The sequence below is a fragment of the Anas platyrhynchos genome, chromosome Z (genome assembly GCF_047663525.1).
Source record: "Anas platyrhynchos isolate ZD024472 breed Pekin duck chromosome Z, IASCAAS_PekinDuck_T2T, whole genome shotgun sequence".
NCBI lineage: Eukaryota > Metazoa > Chordata > Aves > Anseriformes > Anatidae > Anas > Anas platyrhynchos.
The window spans coordinates 982,456-994,810 of NC_092621.1; the positions used below are offsets into that span (position 1 = coordinate 982,456).

Genomic DNA, 12,355 nt, shown 5'->3' on the forward strand with positions numbered 1-12,355 from the left:
ATATTCGCATTAAAAGAGAATGTGCAATCAGAAATCAGGCTGAATGGCAGAAAAAAAAAAATGCAGACGCGAAGACCACATCAGATGAGGGCGAGGCGCAGCTGACCGAGCCGGCTCTGAGCAGCACCTCTGATAAATGTGGGGTAAAATCCTACGTGCTCAGATACAAGCGGAGCTGTGGGAGGCTAAGAGAGGTGAAATATTGCCCTACAGCCCACTGACACGTTGCAACCCCTTTCTGTTATCCGAGCAGGGGGGAAACTGTGCTCTCCGCGGGACTCCTGCCTCAGCCTTGACCTCCTCGTCCTCATCCTTGCCCTCATCCTCATCCTCCTCCTCTTCCTCCTCCTACTTCTCCTCCTCCTCGATCTCCTGCTCCTCTCCCTCCTGCTCCCCACGGTGCCATGCCCGGGGCAGCAGGATGGGCAAGGAGGAGGCTGCAGTGACTGGGGAGCACTGGGGAGAGGTGGAGGTGTCGCTGTGTGACAAAGGATGGGGAGGAGTGCACGGAGACGGGGAGAAGGCAGAATCGTGGGTGTTTGCTGATTTTATTTGCTTTATGGGAATGTAACAATTGCCTCCATTCAGCAGATGAAGAAATGAGTCACGGAGGAGCCGATGGTTCACATGTAGCTGTGTAGGACATCTGTGTCACGTCAGGCAACCAAGGCCTTTCCAAGGGCTGGCTGCTGCCCCCGCTCCCATCCTTCCTCCTGCCCCTTTGTTTCCTTCACCAGCTCCTTTTCAACCTAAAGCGAGGGTGCTTCCGAGCAAGGGTGTTTCTCCGAGGCAGGAGGATCAGGATGGCTCTGCAGTCGCAGCTTCTGAGCTGAAAGGAATGTCAACTATTCCATTATTGAAAACTAGGGGGAAGAATTACACCGGGCTGGGAGCAGCGGATAAACAGGCAGCTGGCACGGGGAAGGAAATTTCTTCCTTTCCCTACCTTGTGCTTCTGCAAGTCACAACTTTGTCAGTGTGTGCCTAACTGTGGATTTAGAAACCCGAGTGTAGACTCCCAGCCTTTCCCATGTCTATTTGCGGCTCAGACAGGAGGCCAGATGCTCGGCTCGGAGAGGCTGGTGCGCTTCCAGGGGAGCGGGGGGTGCGGGAGCCTTCCCTGCCCAAGGAGCTCCCTGGGTGCCTGCGGGCAGCCCGGAGGCGTGCAGGAGGAGCAGCAGGGGCTTCACCTTTCCCCTGTGGCTCCTGCCACAGGATGGGGGTGGCAGGGCCACAGTGGGGCCGATGAGGTTGAGCCTGGAGGCTGCAGACACCGCTGGCCCCCTCATGCCACCGGACGAGCCCCGGCTGGGCGCAGCCTCCAGGAGCATGGGGCTGAGGGCACTGGGCTCATGCAGGGCTGGCGGGGGTCCCACGACTGGGGGGGCCCTGCCAGGGGGATCCGCGGGCAGCTGATGCTCAAGGGACAGTCACCACGCTCAGTTTGCATGAAACCTGCAGGAAATGGGTGAGGAGAGCGTCCTTGTGCTGGGCAGTGTGCGCATCCCTCTGCTTCCAATGTCACTGCATCGGACACGGCCCCGTGGCAGCAAAGCCCTCTCCCACAACTGGTCAGAAAAGCAGATTTGGTGCTGCTTGCAAGGCTTCCTCCTCCCCTGGTGCAAAGCTGGTTTGCTTGGTAGACAGTCCTCATGAGCATTTCAAGCAGAAGGTAGAGCTGGCGGCTTGGCAAGGCCCACACTGAAAATCCGTATTTGGATCATGAATCAGTACCATAATTTCTGTGTAAAGGAACATTTCAGGAGGATTTATAGCATAGCATGCTAACATCGGATCTGCTTGTCACAGATCGTGTTAAAGGCTACAGATAAAAGGTTTGCAGTTTACAGCCCTGGAAAATTAGAATGAATTCCCTGCTGTGAGCACAGCGCAATGACTAGCAGAAATCTTCCCTCAGACACTAAGTTGGACCAAGAGCCACAGCTGACTGATGGCAAAAACAGCTCTGAGAAGATGGTTATGTACCCAGCCACCGAGAAACAAAACCTCGGGGGACAGCGAGCAGTCGTGGTGCCACAGCCCACGGCCTCGCACGGCGAGCACCAGGGCCAGCAGGGCCAGCACACGGTGTGCCCTGCCAAAAGTTAGGGGCACGGTGAAATGGCTGCAAAATACGTGAATAAATCTGGAGCCAGAGTTTTTAACCCAAGACCTCTGACTCGTAATGACCATCGTTTCCCTGTGTAATTTTTTTCTTTCTTAAAGTTGCCATTTTATGTCCTACGCTGACTTCTGCTGTTCCTCAAGTCTTCAACAAGACAATGCTGATATGAACAAACCCTATCTTGACATGGAAGTTCGGCTGAAATTCAGCTCCCACAACCAACCTGCCCACGTCGGTATGGCTGGGACCCCGCTCCCAAGCACGCAAACACGTTGCAGCTGCGTGCCACCACCCTCCAAAATTGCTTAAAATTAAAGACTTGTGCCTAAAACTGTGTGCAAATCTGCGCACCCCTGAATAACGTCAGACATGTGCAAGGCAGTCACATCGAAAGCAGAAACACGAAATTAGGCTCAGTGGACTTGTTCAGGTTTCTTCCGTGGGATTTTAGGACATTCGAGCTCAAAGCACAAAGTAGAATTTCCAAACCGTTGAAACTAATATGAAGAAAAAAATTAAGAAGTTTGCCTAAAAAGCTTCTGAAATGGGACTGGAGAATTTTTCACATGGAAGAAATGTACAAAAGCTCTATGAACATGTTTTCTCTTTTCAAAAGCTGTTTTCTAAATGTCAGTTTTATCGCCTTTTTTTTAAACCATTTATGACCATATGTGTTTTTATGATATTCACAACATGCTTGTGCCACACAAGATGCAAATGTAATTTCCTGTTATAATGGCACAATATGCATAGCAACAAATGAGAAATGAGTGACACAAAATAATGAAAAGTGGCTCCGTGTGTGTGTGTGTGTGTGCAGGGAGGTTTTTTTTTACCCTAGGAGGGAATTACCCGGGGAGGTGACAGAGGGCTCCGGCACTGGGTGTCCTCGGGGTGGGACCTACACACCTCCACCTCTAACACATGGAACCTGCATCTCCCCCAGCACAACCCAATAAGTTTGTGCATCATTAGCAAGGTCGTTGCTCACAGAGCAGTAATTTTAGGGCGTTTGGGCCCAGGGCCACCTTCAGCCAGGCAGGTTGTCCTCCTGCTGGCCTTGCAGCACCAGACCCCAGAGCAAACCCCGTTCCTGGAAGTAGCAGCGTGTGGTGGCACGTCCCCTGCCAGCACCAAACGCTGGGTGAGCTCCTGAGGGACCCAAGGCAGGTGCTGTGAGCATCCCCGTGGGGACCACAGCACCTTGCAGCCAACGGGCAGCATCGCCCCAGCTCCTGGAGCTCCAGGGAACACCAACAGGGCATGAGAAACCAGCATGGGGCAGCGCCTTTCTTACAGGGTTTGAAAGAAAAAGGGAAAAAAAATGGAAAAAAAACATCATCAGGAAATGCTTGATTAAACGCCGTTTGGGCGTGCTGTCCAAAACACCCAAACAACTGAAACGAAGAAGCAAATAAACAAGAAAAGGGAAAGAATTTCCTCGGAGGCAAACGCGGTGCGGGGGCTGTGGGGCCAGCTGGGTGCCGGGGTCCTGCCCGCAGGGGGTGGCCCCGGGCGCGGGGTGCAGCCCACAGCCGCTGGCACTGCACCACGGAAAGGTGTTCTTGAACCAGCTGCAAGCTTCAAAAGCCTCAAGTGAAATATTTTATTGCCTATTTTCAGCAAGCTCCGAGAGCACGACACGTTGTGACTGAGGCTGGGCAGGAAAACGCTGACTGAAATTGTTTCTCACAGGAAAAAGCAGTTTGGATAAAACCAATTTTGTCAGGACATCACACTCGGCAAAAAGAAATTATAAAGAAAAGAAAGATTTCAAAGCAAAAATATGTATTCAAAGTTTTATTCTGCTATTTTAAACATTTCAATTTTTCTAATGCTTTCCTTCTGTGTTCCTGTTACCACAATGATGTGACATACTAGCACTTAGTTTGTCAGTGTAGAATACAGCATAGCACTTTTATTATTATTATTTTATTTTTGTTTGCATCCTGCTTATCAATCATCAAGGAAATTTGCAATTAGATATCGATAGAAACATTTTACCCTCCCAAGAAGAATGTACTTTTCATCACTCTAGAATGATTTGAAAGCCTCATTTATTGTTTTGTTTCCGAATCCACAGCCGATGACATGATCCTTTGGCTTGATGTGCTCCTCACAAAAGGCCAGTCCTTCCCAAACACTCGGTGTTGAATTTGCAGATTTAGGGACACGGAGGAACTGCCACAGGCAGTGCGGACACACGGTCCTGTGACTGAGATCAGCGGTGCAGTATAAGCACTCCATGTCTTATGCACACAGAAATTAAAACAACATCTGAGATGCAATCCCGAAAAACAGAGGAGAGCCCAAAAAATAAAGAGTCGGTGGGGAAATCCCTTTTCCTGAGAAATTTTAAAAACATTTATACATTTTTTTTTTCCAGCCTGGAGCAAGTGTCAGAACGTTATCATTCCTCACAGGGTGTAAATTAAGAGTTTCGGCCAGTTCTGGCTACGGCCTGCAGTGACACATACAGTCTGTTAAAAAGGGAAAAAAAAAGTTGTCGTACTTAAAATATTCATACCTCGGCTCGCAGACTGACATGTGTAGCAGTTAGGAGGAAAACATTCCTGAGGGCTTCAACTGCCTGATTTTAGCTTTTGTAGGAATTACTCATTGAATAATAAATTCCTATGAATTATTTAGAGATTTCTCGTGTAACACGCTGGAATACAATTCCCACCTTGATCCGCATTTTAAAGTACACAACTTTATTACAACTTCAGAAGGGCGATCTTGCACCTTGCTCGCCGCGTGGCAGCTTGGCGCATTATTCGCGATAGCCTCGGCGGAAGAGTGCTGACATATTTTTCTCACACGTCTCCGAGGTCACAGGTTTAAATCCCAGCGGAGACCAGGTGTAGGCTTCCTCCACCATCTGTGAATCCAAGATGAGATATTTCTGCTGCATTTGTAAAATGCACGGGAGGCGGCCGGGTGCCTTCCCCGCCGCGCATCCCCGACCTCCAGCCGCTGCTGCAGGCAGCGAGAGGGGGCACTCGGCACAGAGGGGTGCGGGGGGTGCCAGAAGCAAAATTGTGCTGCAAAAGGAGCTGACTGGATTACTCATGGGCGATGTGTGATTCGGATTGATCACCTTTTGCCCTTCATAAGTCGTAAATGTCTGCCACGCGACTGGGGTGTGCTGCTGGCAGCCGCTGGCCGGCCTAGGCCGCTCGCTGTGTGTTTGTCCAGGCTGGGGCTGCCCCGCAGTCACCGGTCAGCCATGAGCTGGCACGGCCCAGCCATGAGATTTGGGGAGCCCGTGAGGGACATCACAGCAGCGTTCACAAACACAGCCACAAAGCCTTGCACCAGCTGGCTGCTGCAGTATGGGGACCGGGACTCTGCAAATGGCCGCATCACCCCACAGCGTGACTGGGTTCCACGTGTGGGTTCACTGATTAAGAAAATGGGGTTGTCCTCATTGCCCACTTCATGTCTGTCCCAGCCTTGCCATCTTCTGACCGCGTCCTTCCACTGCCACCTCAAGTAGATGCCCACCTGCTTTGGCACGAGGGGACACGCAGCAGGGGCCTGGGGACAGCACCAGGCCTTGGGGTCAGGTCAGGCCACACCGCAAACATCAGCCCCCAACAGAGGGGAAATAATTGAATTTTAATCTGCACCAAATACTCTGGAAGTGCACCGGGGATGGAGTCAGAGCAGGGAGCCTCAGCAGGGCTGGGTGGGCACGGATCCCTATACGAGGCATCGGGGCTGGCCTGCCATATCCCATACGTGTTCATCAGCAACAACCCGGGGATGCTTCTTCCGAATGTGTGCAGTACCATGTTGTCCTAATTTAGGAGCTTTTGTGTCTCATCATAAAGAGCCCTAGAACAAGACGATTAGGGGAAAACTCTTTGAAAATCAGAGCCCGTGTTATTGCTTCTTGATGGACTAACAATTCAGATCTAATTGATCACAGCATTAATTATACATAATCTCTACGTACGAGGGCAGCCTTGTGGGATATTTCTAATCAAATTAAAACTAATTCAAAGCAATCTGACATTACAGAATGTTTTGTCTCTATTTTAGGACAGGGAGTCAGGGGATATGAAATGCATATTACATCTTGATCTGAGTGCATGCACTGTAAAAAGGCCTTTAATATAATCACTTCCACGCGGCGGTGATTATGAGTACAGTAGTCGTGCAGCTCGCAGAAATGATTTAAAAAATAAATAAAGTGGACTGGCAACATGAAAAAGCTGCTTTAGCTGAGATGTCAGCGTGAGGAGGTGAGCTGGTGCCTGAAGGAAGAGCTGTGAGGATGGGCGCTGCTCGCCCTCCCAGGCCAGCACGTGGCCATGTGTGCTCGAGCACACCTCCAGTCAGCAGAACATTTGGGGAAAAATGTTCTGAACAGGGACAGACTGTTTAATCAAAGCCCTAGTAACATATATACATTTGCGGATTAAAGGGCTTTTCATCATTTTTAACTGAAAGCACGGGTAGATATGTTTTGATTTCTTTTTATGAAAACACTCTGAGGAGTTCAGAGGATGTATTTAAGTTAAAAATAGTGTTTTTAATTGCAAGTCAAAAGGCAGTGTGCTTACCTCACAGCTTGAATGGAGCCCATCCAAAAACACACAGCAAGAAAAAAGGCGCGGGAGCAGATTCTCGTCTGGTGTAAATCAGCGCGGCGTTGCTGGCTTGTCCCGCCGAGGGTCTGCTCTCACTTATCCGCTCCTCCCGGCCCCCCCACCCCTGCCACCGCCCCCGTCCCCATCCCAATCCCGTCCCCATCCCCATCCCATCCCATTCCTGTCCCCTTCCAGCAGCTCGGTGGTGCTGGTGGGGGTCAGAGCCCCGCAGCCGGTGCAGGTGGGGCGGCAGCGCTCGCCTTTGACCCGAAGCTGCTAAGATCCTCGGGCGGCTGGCGTTAGCGGCTTCCCGTGTGCTCGGAATCCAGCACAGGCTGGAAACTTCAATAAAAAGTGCTTTATTGATTCTAATTAAATCTTTTTTTTTTCTTTTTTTCTTTTTTTTTCTTTTCTTTTTTTCTTTTTTGAAATGGATAGCAGACACCGATCCTAGTTAACTTTAATTTAGGACTGACATTTACATGCTGTCTAAGAAGTGGGAATTCAGAGTGGACAATTCATTTTAATTTTGGTGAAAAATATCATTTAAATGTCAGAAAACTGCATATTTAACATTTGCAGTAATTAAGTGACTTTAATTTAATAATAAATCTCTCTTGTCTCTATCTATTTACACTCACTCCTCTGTCCTGTCCTGGCACTTTCTGTAGTGATTGAACTACTACTAATTGCTTCTTTTCAAGTGTAAATATCTTTTAATACTTTCTTCTAGCCAGGTAGCACGATTACTATTTAGTTGATAATAACTTTTTGTAATGAAATCCTTGGTTCAGGGACTTCTTTTCTCCGACAAGCTCCTGCGTCTGTCCCGCAGCAGAAACAAGTCTAGACGACCCAGGCTGCATCTGGTCTGGGTGTAAATTCCTCCTAACCACCATCTGGAATGGTTTTCGTGTAAACACAAAGAAAACTCTACAGCCTCCCCCCCTCTCCACCCTTAGACATCCTCAGACCATTGCTAAAATTCACTTTTTCCATTTTCGCCCTTGGTAGCGCTGGGTTTTACAAGGCACGCAACGTCAGTGCAGAGCCTGGATGTGAAATTTTCTGATCAAAGATGAGGATCCAAGGGCTCTCGGTGTTCTGCACTGAGGCCTGGTAGTCGGTAACACTTCCCCTCTCCCTCCCCTTCCAGGTTTCTCCTCTAGTTTCTGTTCAAAGTTCGGGAGAGAAACACTTTTTTTTTCCATAAAAATTGCTCCTTTAGTGCAAACATCCCTTAGGGGCTTCTTCTGCACGAGGAGCGAAACCTTTAAAATTTAATTTGGAAGAATAAACGTTCATGCTAAAATGTTCAAAAAGTCAGTCTTGCTATCTTCTGATGCGAAATTAGCTAATGTGTGTGAAAAAAATTAAATATATTTCTGCATCGTGACGGGACTCCAAAGAGGAGTGAGCAATTCTGGGGAGAAACAGCGAGGGAAAGGGAAATTCAGCAAACGATTCTCTTTTTGTCCCTGGCAGCTTTTGGTGTTACCTCGCAGTCCTGTGCCAACCCTGCCTATGGGATCAGCTATTTTGGGGGGTGAGAGCCCCTGCAAGCGCTCGGGGTAGCCCACGCGCCCCGTAGCCACCCAAACCCTATGCGCTGCCCTTCGGCTGTCCTTACAAAATGCACCGGTAGCAAGCACCTGAGGTTGCTCTCTCCGCAGGATACCCTTCACCTCGGCTCGCTCTGCTCTCCTGCATCCATACATCTTGCGGGGCCGCGATGTCCGGCCTCAAGCTGCCGCTGCGCCTCTTTGCTGACTGCTCAGGATTTTGCTCCATATGTTACGGCTAGAAGTGTACACGTGTCAAGCCCCTTTTTGAGCAGAGTTAGCTTAATGATACCTATTATTTAGGAACTGTAAATCAGTTTAATATTCTAATTAAGCCGTTCAGTACCTTCAGACACACGGCGTACTGGAGTCCTCGGGACCATATGGATATGCAAGGGGCAGCGCGGCACGCAGGGATTCGGCCATATGAGTCCCATTAATAAATAGGAGGTGCAGGAAAGCCTCCTCTGCTCCCCTGGTCTGACACCCTGCAGACCCACTAAAAGCAGGAACCTGGGAGATTTGGGCACCTGAACATGCCAGCGTGTGATGTGATGTCCCACCACATCCACATGAGGGTGGCTCCCAGCAGATCTGGCCCCTGGGAACGGGATGGGGACACTGGGATATGGGGACATGGAGGGGCTGGGTTGTGCTCTCTGTGGGGCTGGGTCCCATCCGTGTCCCCTATACTCACAGCCACATGCACCATGAGCAGCAAAACCTTGCAGCATCCCACCGCCCACCCGTGCACATGCCTCGGCCTGACAGGCTCAGTGCAGAGACGCTGTTCTCATACATCATACAATTATTTATGAGTTAAAGATTAATCCTGATTAATATTGCAAAGCCCAGAATCCAGCAGGAAGGTGCTTTGTAAGAGGAGGTGCCCAGTCACACACCTCCGAGGCTGGACTCATTCAAAGAAATCTTGTGCTCCACAACAGATGTTCCTAAATGTTTGGATTTATTTTTTATGAAGGTTTTACAAGAATCAATTCCAGTTTATAAGCCTTTTTTTCCTTTCTTTCTTTTTTTTTTCTTTTTTTTTTTTTTTTTTCTTTTTTTGTCCTGAGGACAGAAGAAGATTTGGAGAGCACTTTCTTTCTCCCGTTCTGGTTGAAGTTTTACTTACGGCTTTTAAACCCCCCCCAGCTTTATGAGAGCTGCAGCCTTACAGACAGAGCAGCTCTCGCATTTCACAAATCACTACCTCTTGTACCACGTTACATGTGAAATACTGGAGCTGCCAGGCTGCGGGATGATAGATTTACTGGGCACACGATGCAGAAAGAGAAATTAGCTCCACACGCGGCAGCAAACATTTTTTATTTTTTATTTTTAGGTGAAAAGGGGCCGCTGCCAGCGCTGATCACCTGAGACATGGGAGCAAGCTGAGCTCAGTTGGGGCCAGTCCCCGAGCCCCCATCCCCACGTACACACGTGCACCAAGGGTCAAAAAATAAATCCAGCCATTTCGGAGAAAGAGGCTATGGAAAAATGCATCTTTCCTATTTTAAAATACTCTGCCGGGCTTTTCTTTCAGAATAATGTTATATCAGCCCACCTATAGCATCCTGTGCAGCATAAACACTCACCTTTGTCTCTGTTGTACCAGCGTGTGTATATATTTATAGAGAGAGAAAGCAAATATCATTTACAAGCAAAGGTCTCAGACGAGATATTTGTTGAACAATCTTCCTGAGGTGACTAGAAATTGATTTTTCTAGTAATGTCAAAGTCTGTTGACAGAACGAGATAAAAGGAAAAAAATATTTATTATGAAAACATTCCCAAAGTTAAACCCTGCCCCGAGCTGTCCCCGCACACAGAGGATGCTCAGAGCTGGTGACAACCAGACAGACACCAGGGCACTGCCACTGCATGTGGCAACCCTTGGGGTAGCCAGCACCCAAAATCCCAATAATTTGTCCCAGATCCTTGAGCAGTGCCCAGGCTTCTGGTCAAACACCACAGCCCATCACGTGCGCCTGTGCAGCCCCTGCGCCACGGGATGGGGTCTTCTCCACCAGCGTTCAGCCCTTGATCAAGTTCCCAGGCATTTTGTATTACACTTGATTTAGCTTTGCTAGACTAAGCACATTATTAATTGGTTCTCTTTTTATTTACAATACTATTGCTTGAAATATATACTACACTCGGTAATTGAATTTTTGGAATACAGTAATTAAAAAAGTCAAAAGAGCAATAAACAGAAGCGTTAGTAAATAATTGCATCTGAGAATGAGCATAAATCATCCAGATTAAATGATTTTATATCATATTTGAACTCTTTAATTTTAATTTATGGTTTCCAGACAATTTACAACCACTGCTGACTTTGTTTTCCTCTGTCTGCCTTGTAGCCTTAGCGCTGATAAAAAGGGGTTGAAGAATTCTTAGACTTTTTTTAATGCCGTTTTCCCATGTTATTTTTTTTTCATGCTCTCCAGGTGCGACCCATGATCAGACACTGGGGTCAGTGGGATAGGAATAAAGGGGGACCAGGGGTGGCCACTGGGCGAGGGCAGTTTGGAGATGGAGTGGGGCTGAGGCTGGGCAGGGGCAGCAGCCACGGTCGCAGCGGCTATCCCAGGCTGCTTGCAGAGCCCAGCATCCCTCCAGCAGGGAGGGGAAGGACTCATCCCAGCGTGTTTTACACCAAGGATTTCCCAAAGGGCTGTCCCACAGCAAATGGTGCCGCTTGTGGCACCATTGCAGCAGAGCAGGGTGGGTTTATGAGATATTTAACTGGTCATCTTCTCCTCGAAACCACACATTATAGGGCCTTGGTGGCCTTAATTTCACTGAAAATTCCTGCGAGTCAGACTAGCAGAAAAGAGCCGTTATTTAGCACGGTATTAGAAGGAAATTGATGGGCTGCTAAAGCCACCGCTGTTTGAAGTTTGTTTACTTTTTTTGCAGGGAGCTGAACTTTATTCATTGTCACTTTTGAAATGTGCCATCTTTCTGGATTACACTTGATAAGCACTTGCTGAGGATATAAGCTATCAGTTTGGTAGTTTTGATCTCCCAGAATTCAATTTTTTCTGGCTTCAGATCAAAAGATGACAAATATCTTGAAAGAAGACAGAAGCTTTATTGTTGCTATTTGAGGATATCAGCATGTCAAAAGTAGAGACGGGTTGTAAACTATCCTGTTATTTGGGACAAGTATTTCCAACCTCCACATTAACTCGGGCTTGATAATTTTGCACATCTTTATTGGGAAGAAAAGATGCTCTGTCGTGCTGCCGACGGCGTCCACTCGCGGAAATCTGACAGGCGGCGCGGTGACTCCTCTTCAGGCATTTGAAAATGTCACCGGGGAAGTGCTGCTGCCAGAGGCAGATTTTAACTGGCACTGGGAGGAATCGGCGTATCTCAGAGCATCTTTTTGGGGAAAAAAAAAAAGGAAAAGAGATAAATTAAAGAAAAGAAAGGAAGAAAAGATTTGTAATGCTGGCATCCAGAAAAACCTTCTACTGGGAAGGAAGGATTGGAATTATTCGAAAATGCTGAATGAGGCGGGAAGTTACCCTGCTCGGGTCCCCCTTTTCCCCAGTGGGTTGCTGGGGATGGGTCAGCCAGGAACGAGCTCCTAGGGAAATAACAGGCCACAGGCAGCAAAATCACAGAAAAGAGCATCCAAAACATGGGGCCAAGAAGGAGAGGAGAAGAGAGCATCACCTCCACCCCGCAGAGCTGCCACCCCGTGGCTGGGCGCTGCGGGCAGGAGCCGCTGTGGTGCTGCGTCCCCCTGCTAACAGCAGTGCCACCCGCGACAGCAGCGCTTCCAACCAGCACAGCATTAATTGTTCTGTGGCGTTAATTATTAATTTTCTTCATAGCAACCCGGTGCCTGGGGAATCACCTGCTTTTCTGGCTGCCGTACAGCGGGAAACAAACTTGCCTCCGAGTGCTTGCAGCCCCTTCCCGTCCCTCTGCTCCTCTGCTGCAGGCAGCAGCCAAATAACTCAGCCCAGCACCACCCTGCCCAGCACCATGGGTACAGCTCGGCCTCCAGACTCTGTCCCACAAAGGACCAGGGCAAGATAAAGCACCTAAAC

General features: G+C 48.7%; 1 long non-coding RNA gene across 1 annotated transcript in view; it reads right to left on the reverse strand.

Moving 5' to 3' along the window:
• Nucleotides 1–9,869: 9,869 nt before the first annotated feature.
• Nucleotides 9,870–12,355, reverse strand: part of LOC113840255 (uncharacterized) — a 53,286-nt gene continuing 50,800 nt past the window's right edge. Inside the window, exon 3 of the long non-coding RNA XR_011805886.1 lies at nucleotides 9,870–11,678. This is a non-coding gene — a long non-coding RNA (uncharacterized lncRNA). The remainder of the gene's footprint in view (nucleotides 11,679–12,355) is intronic.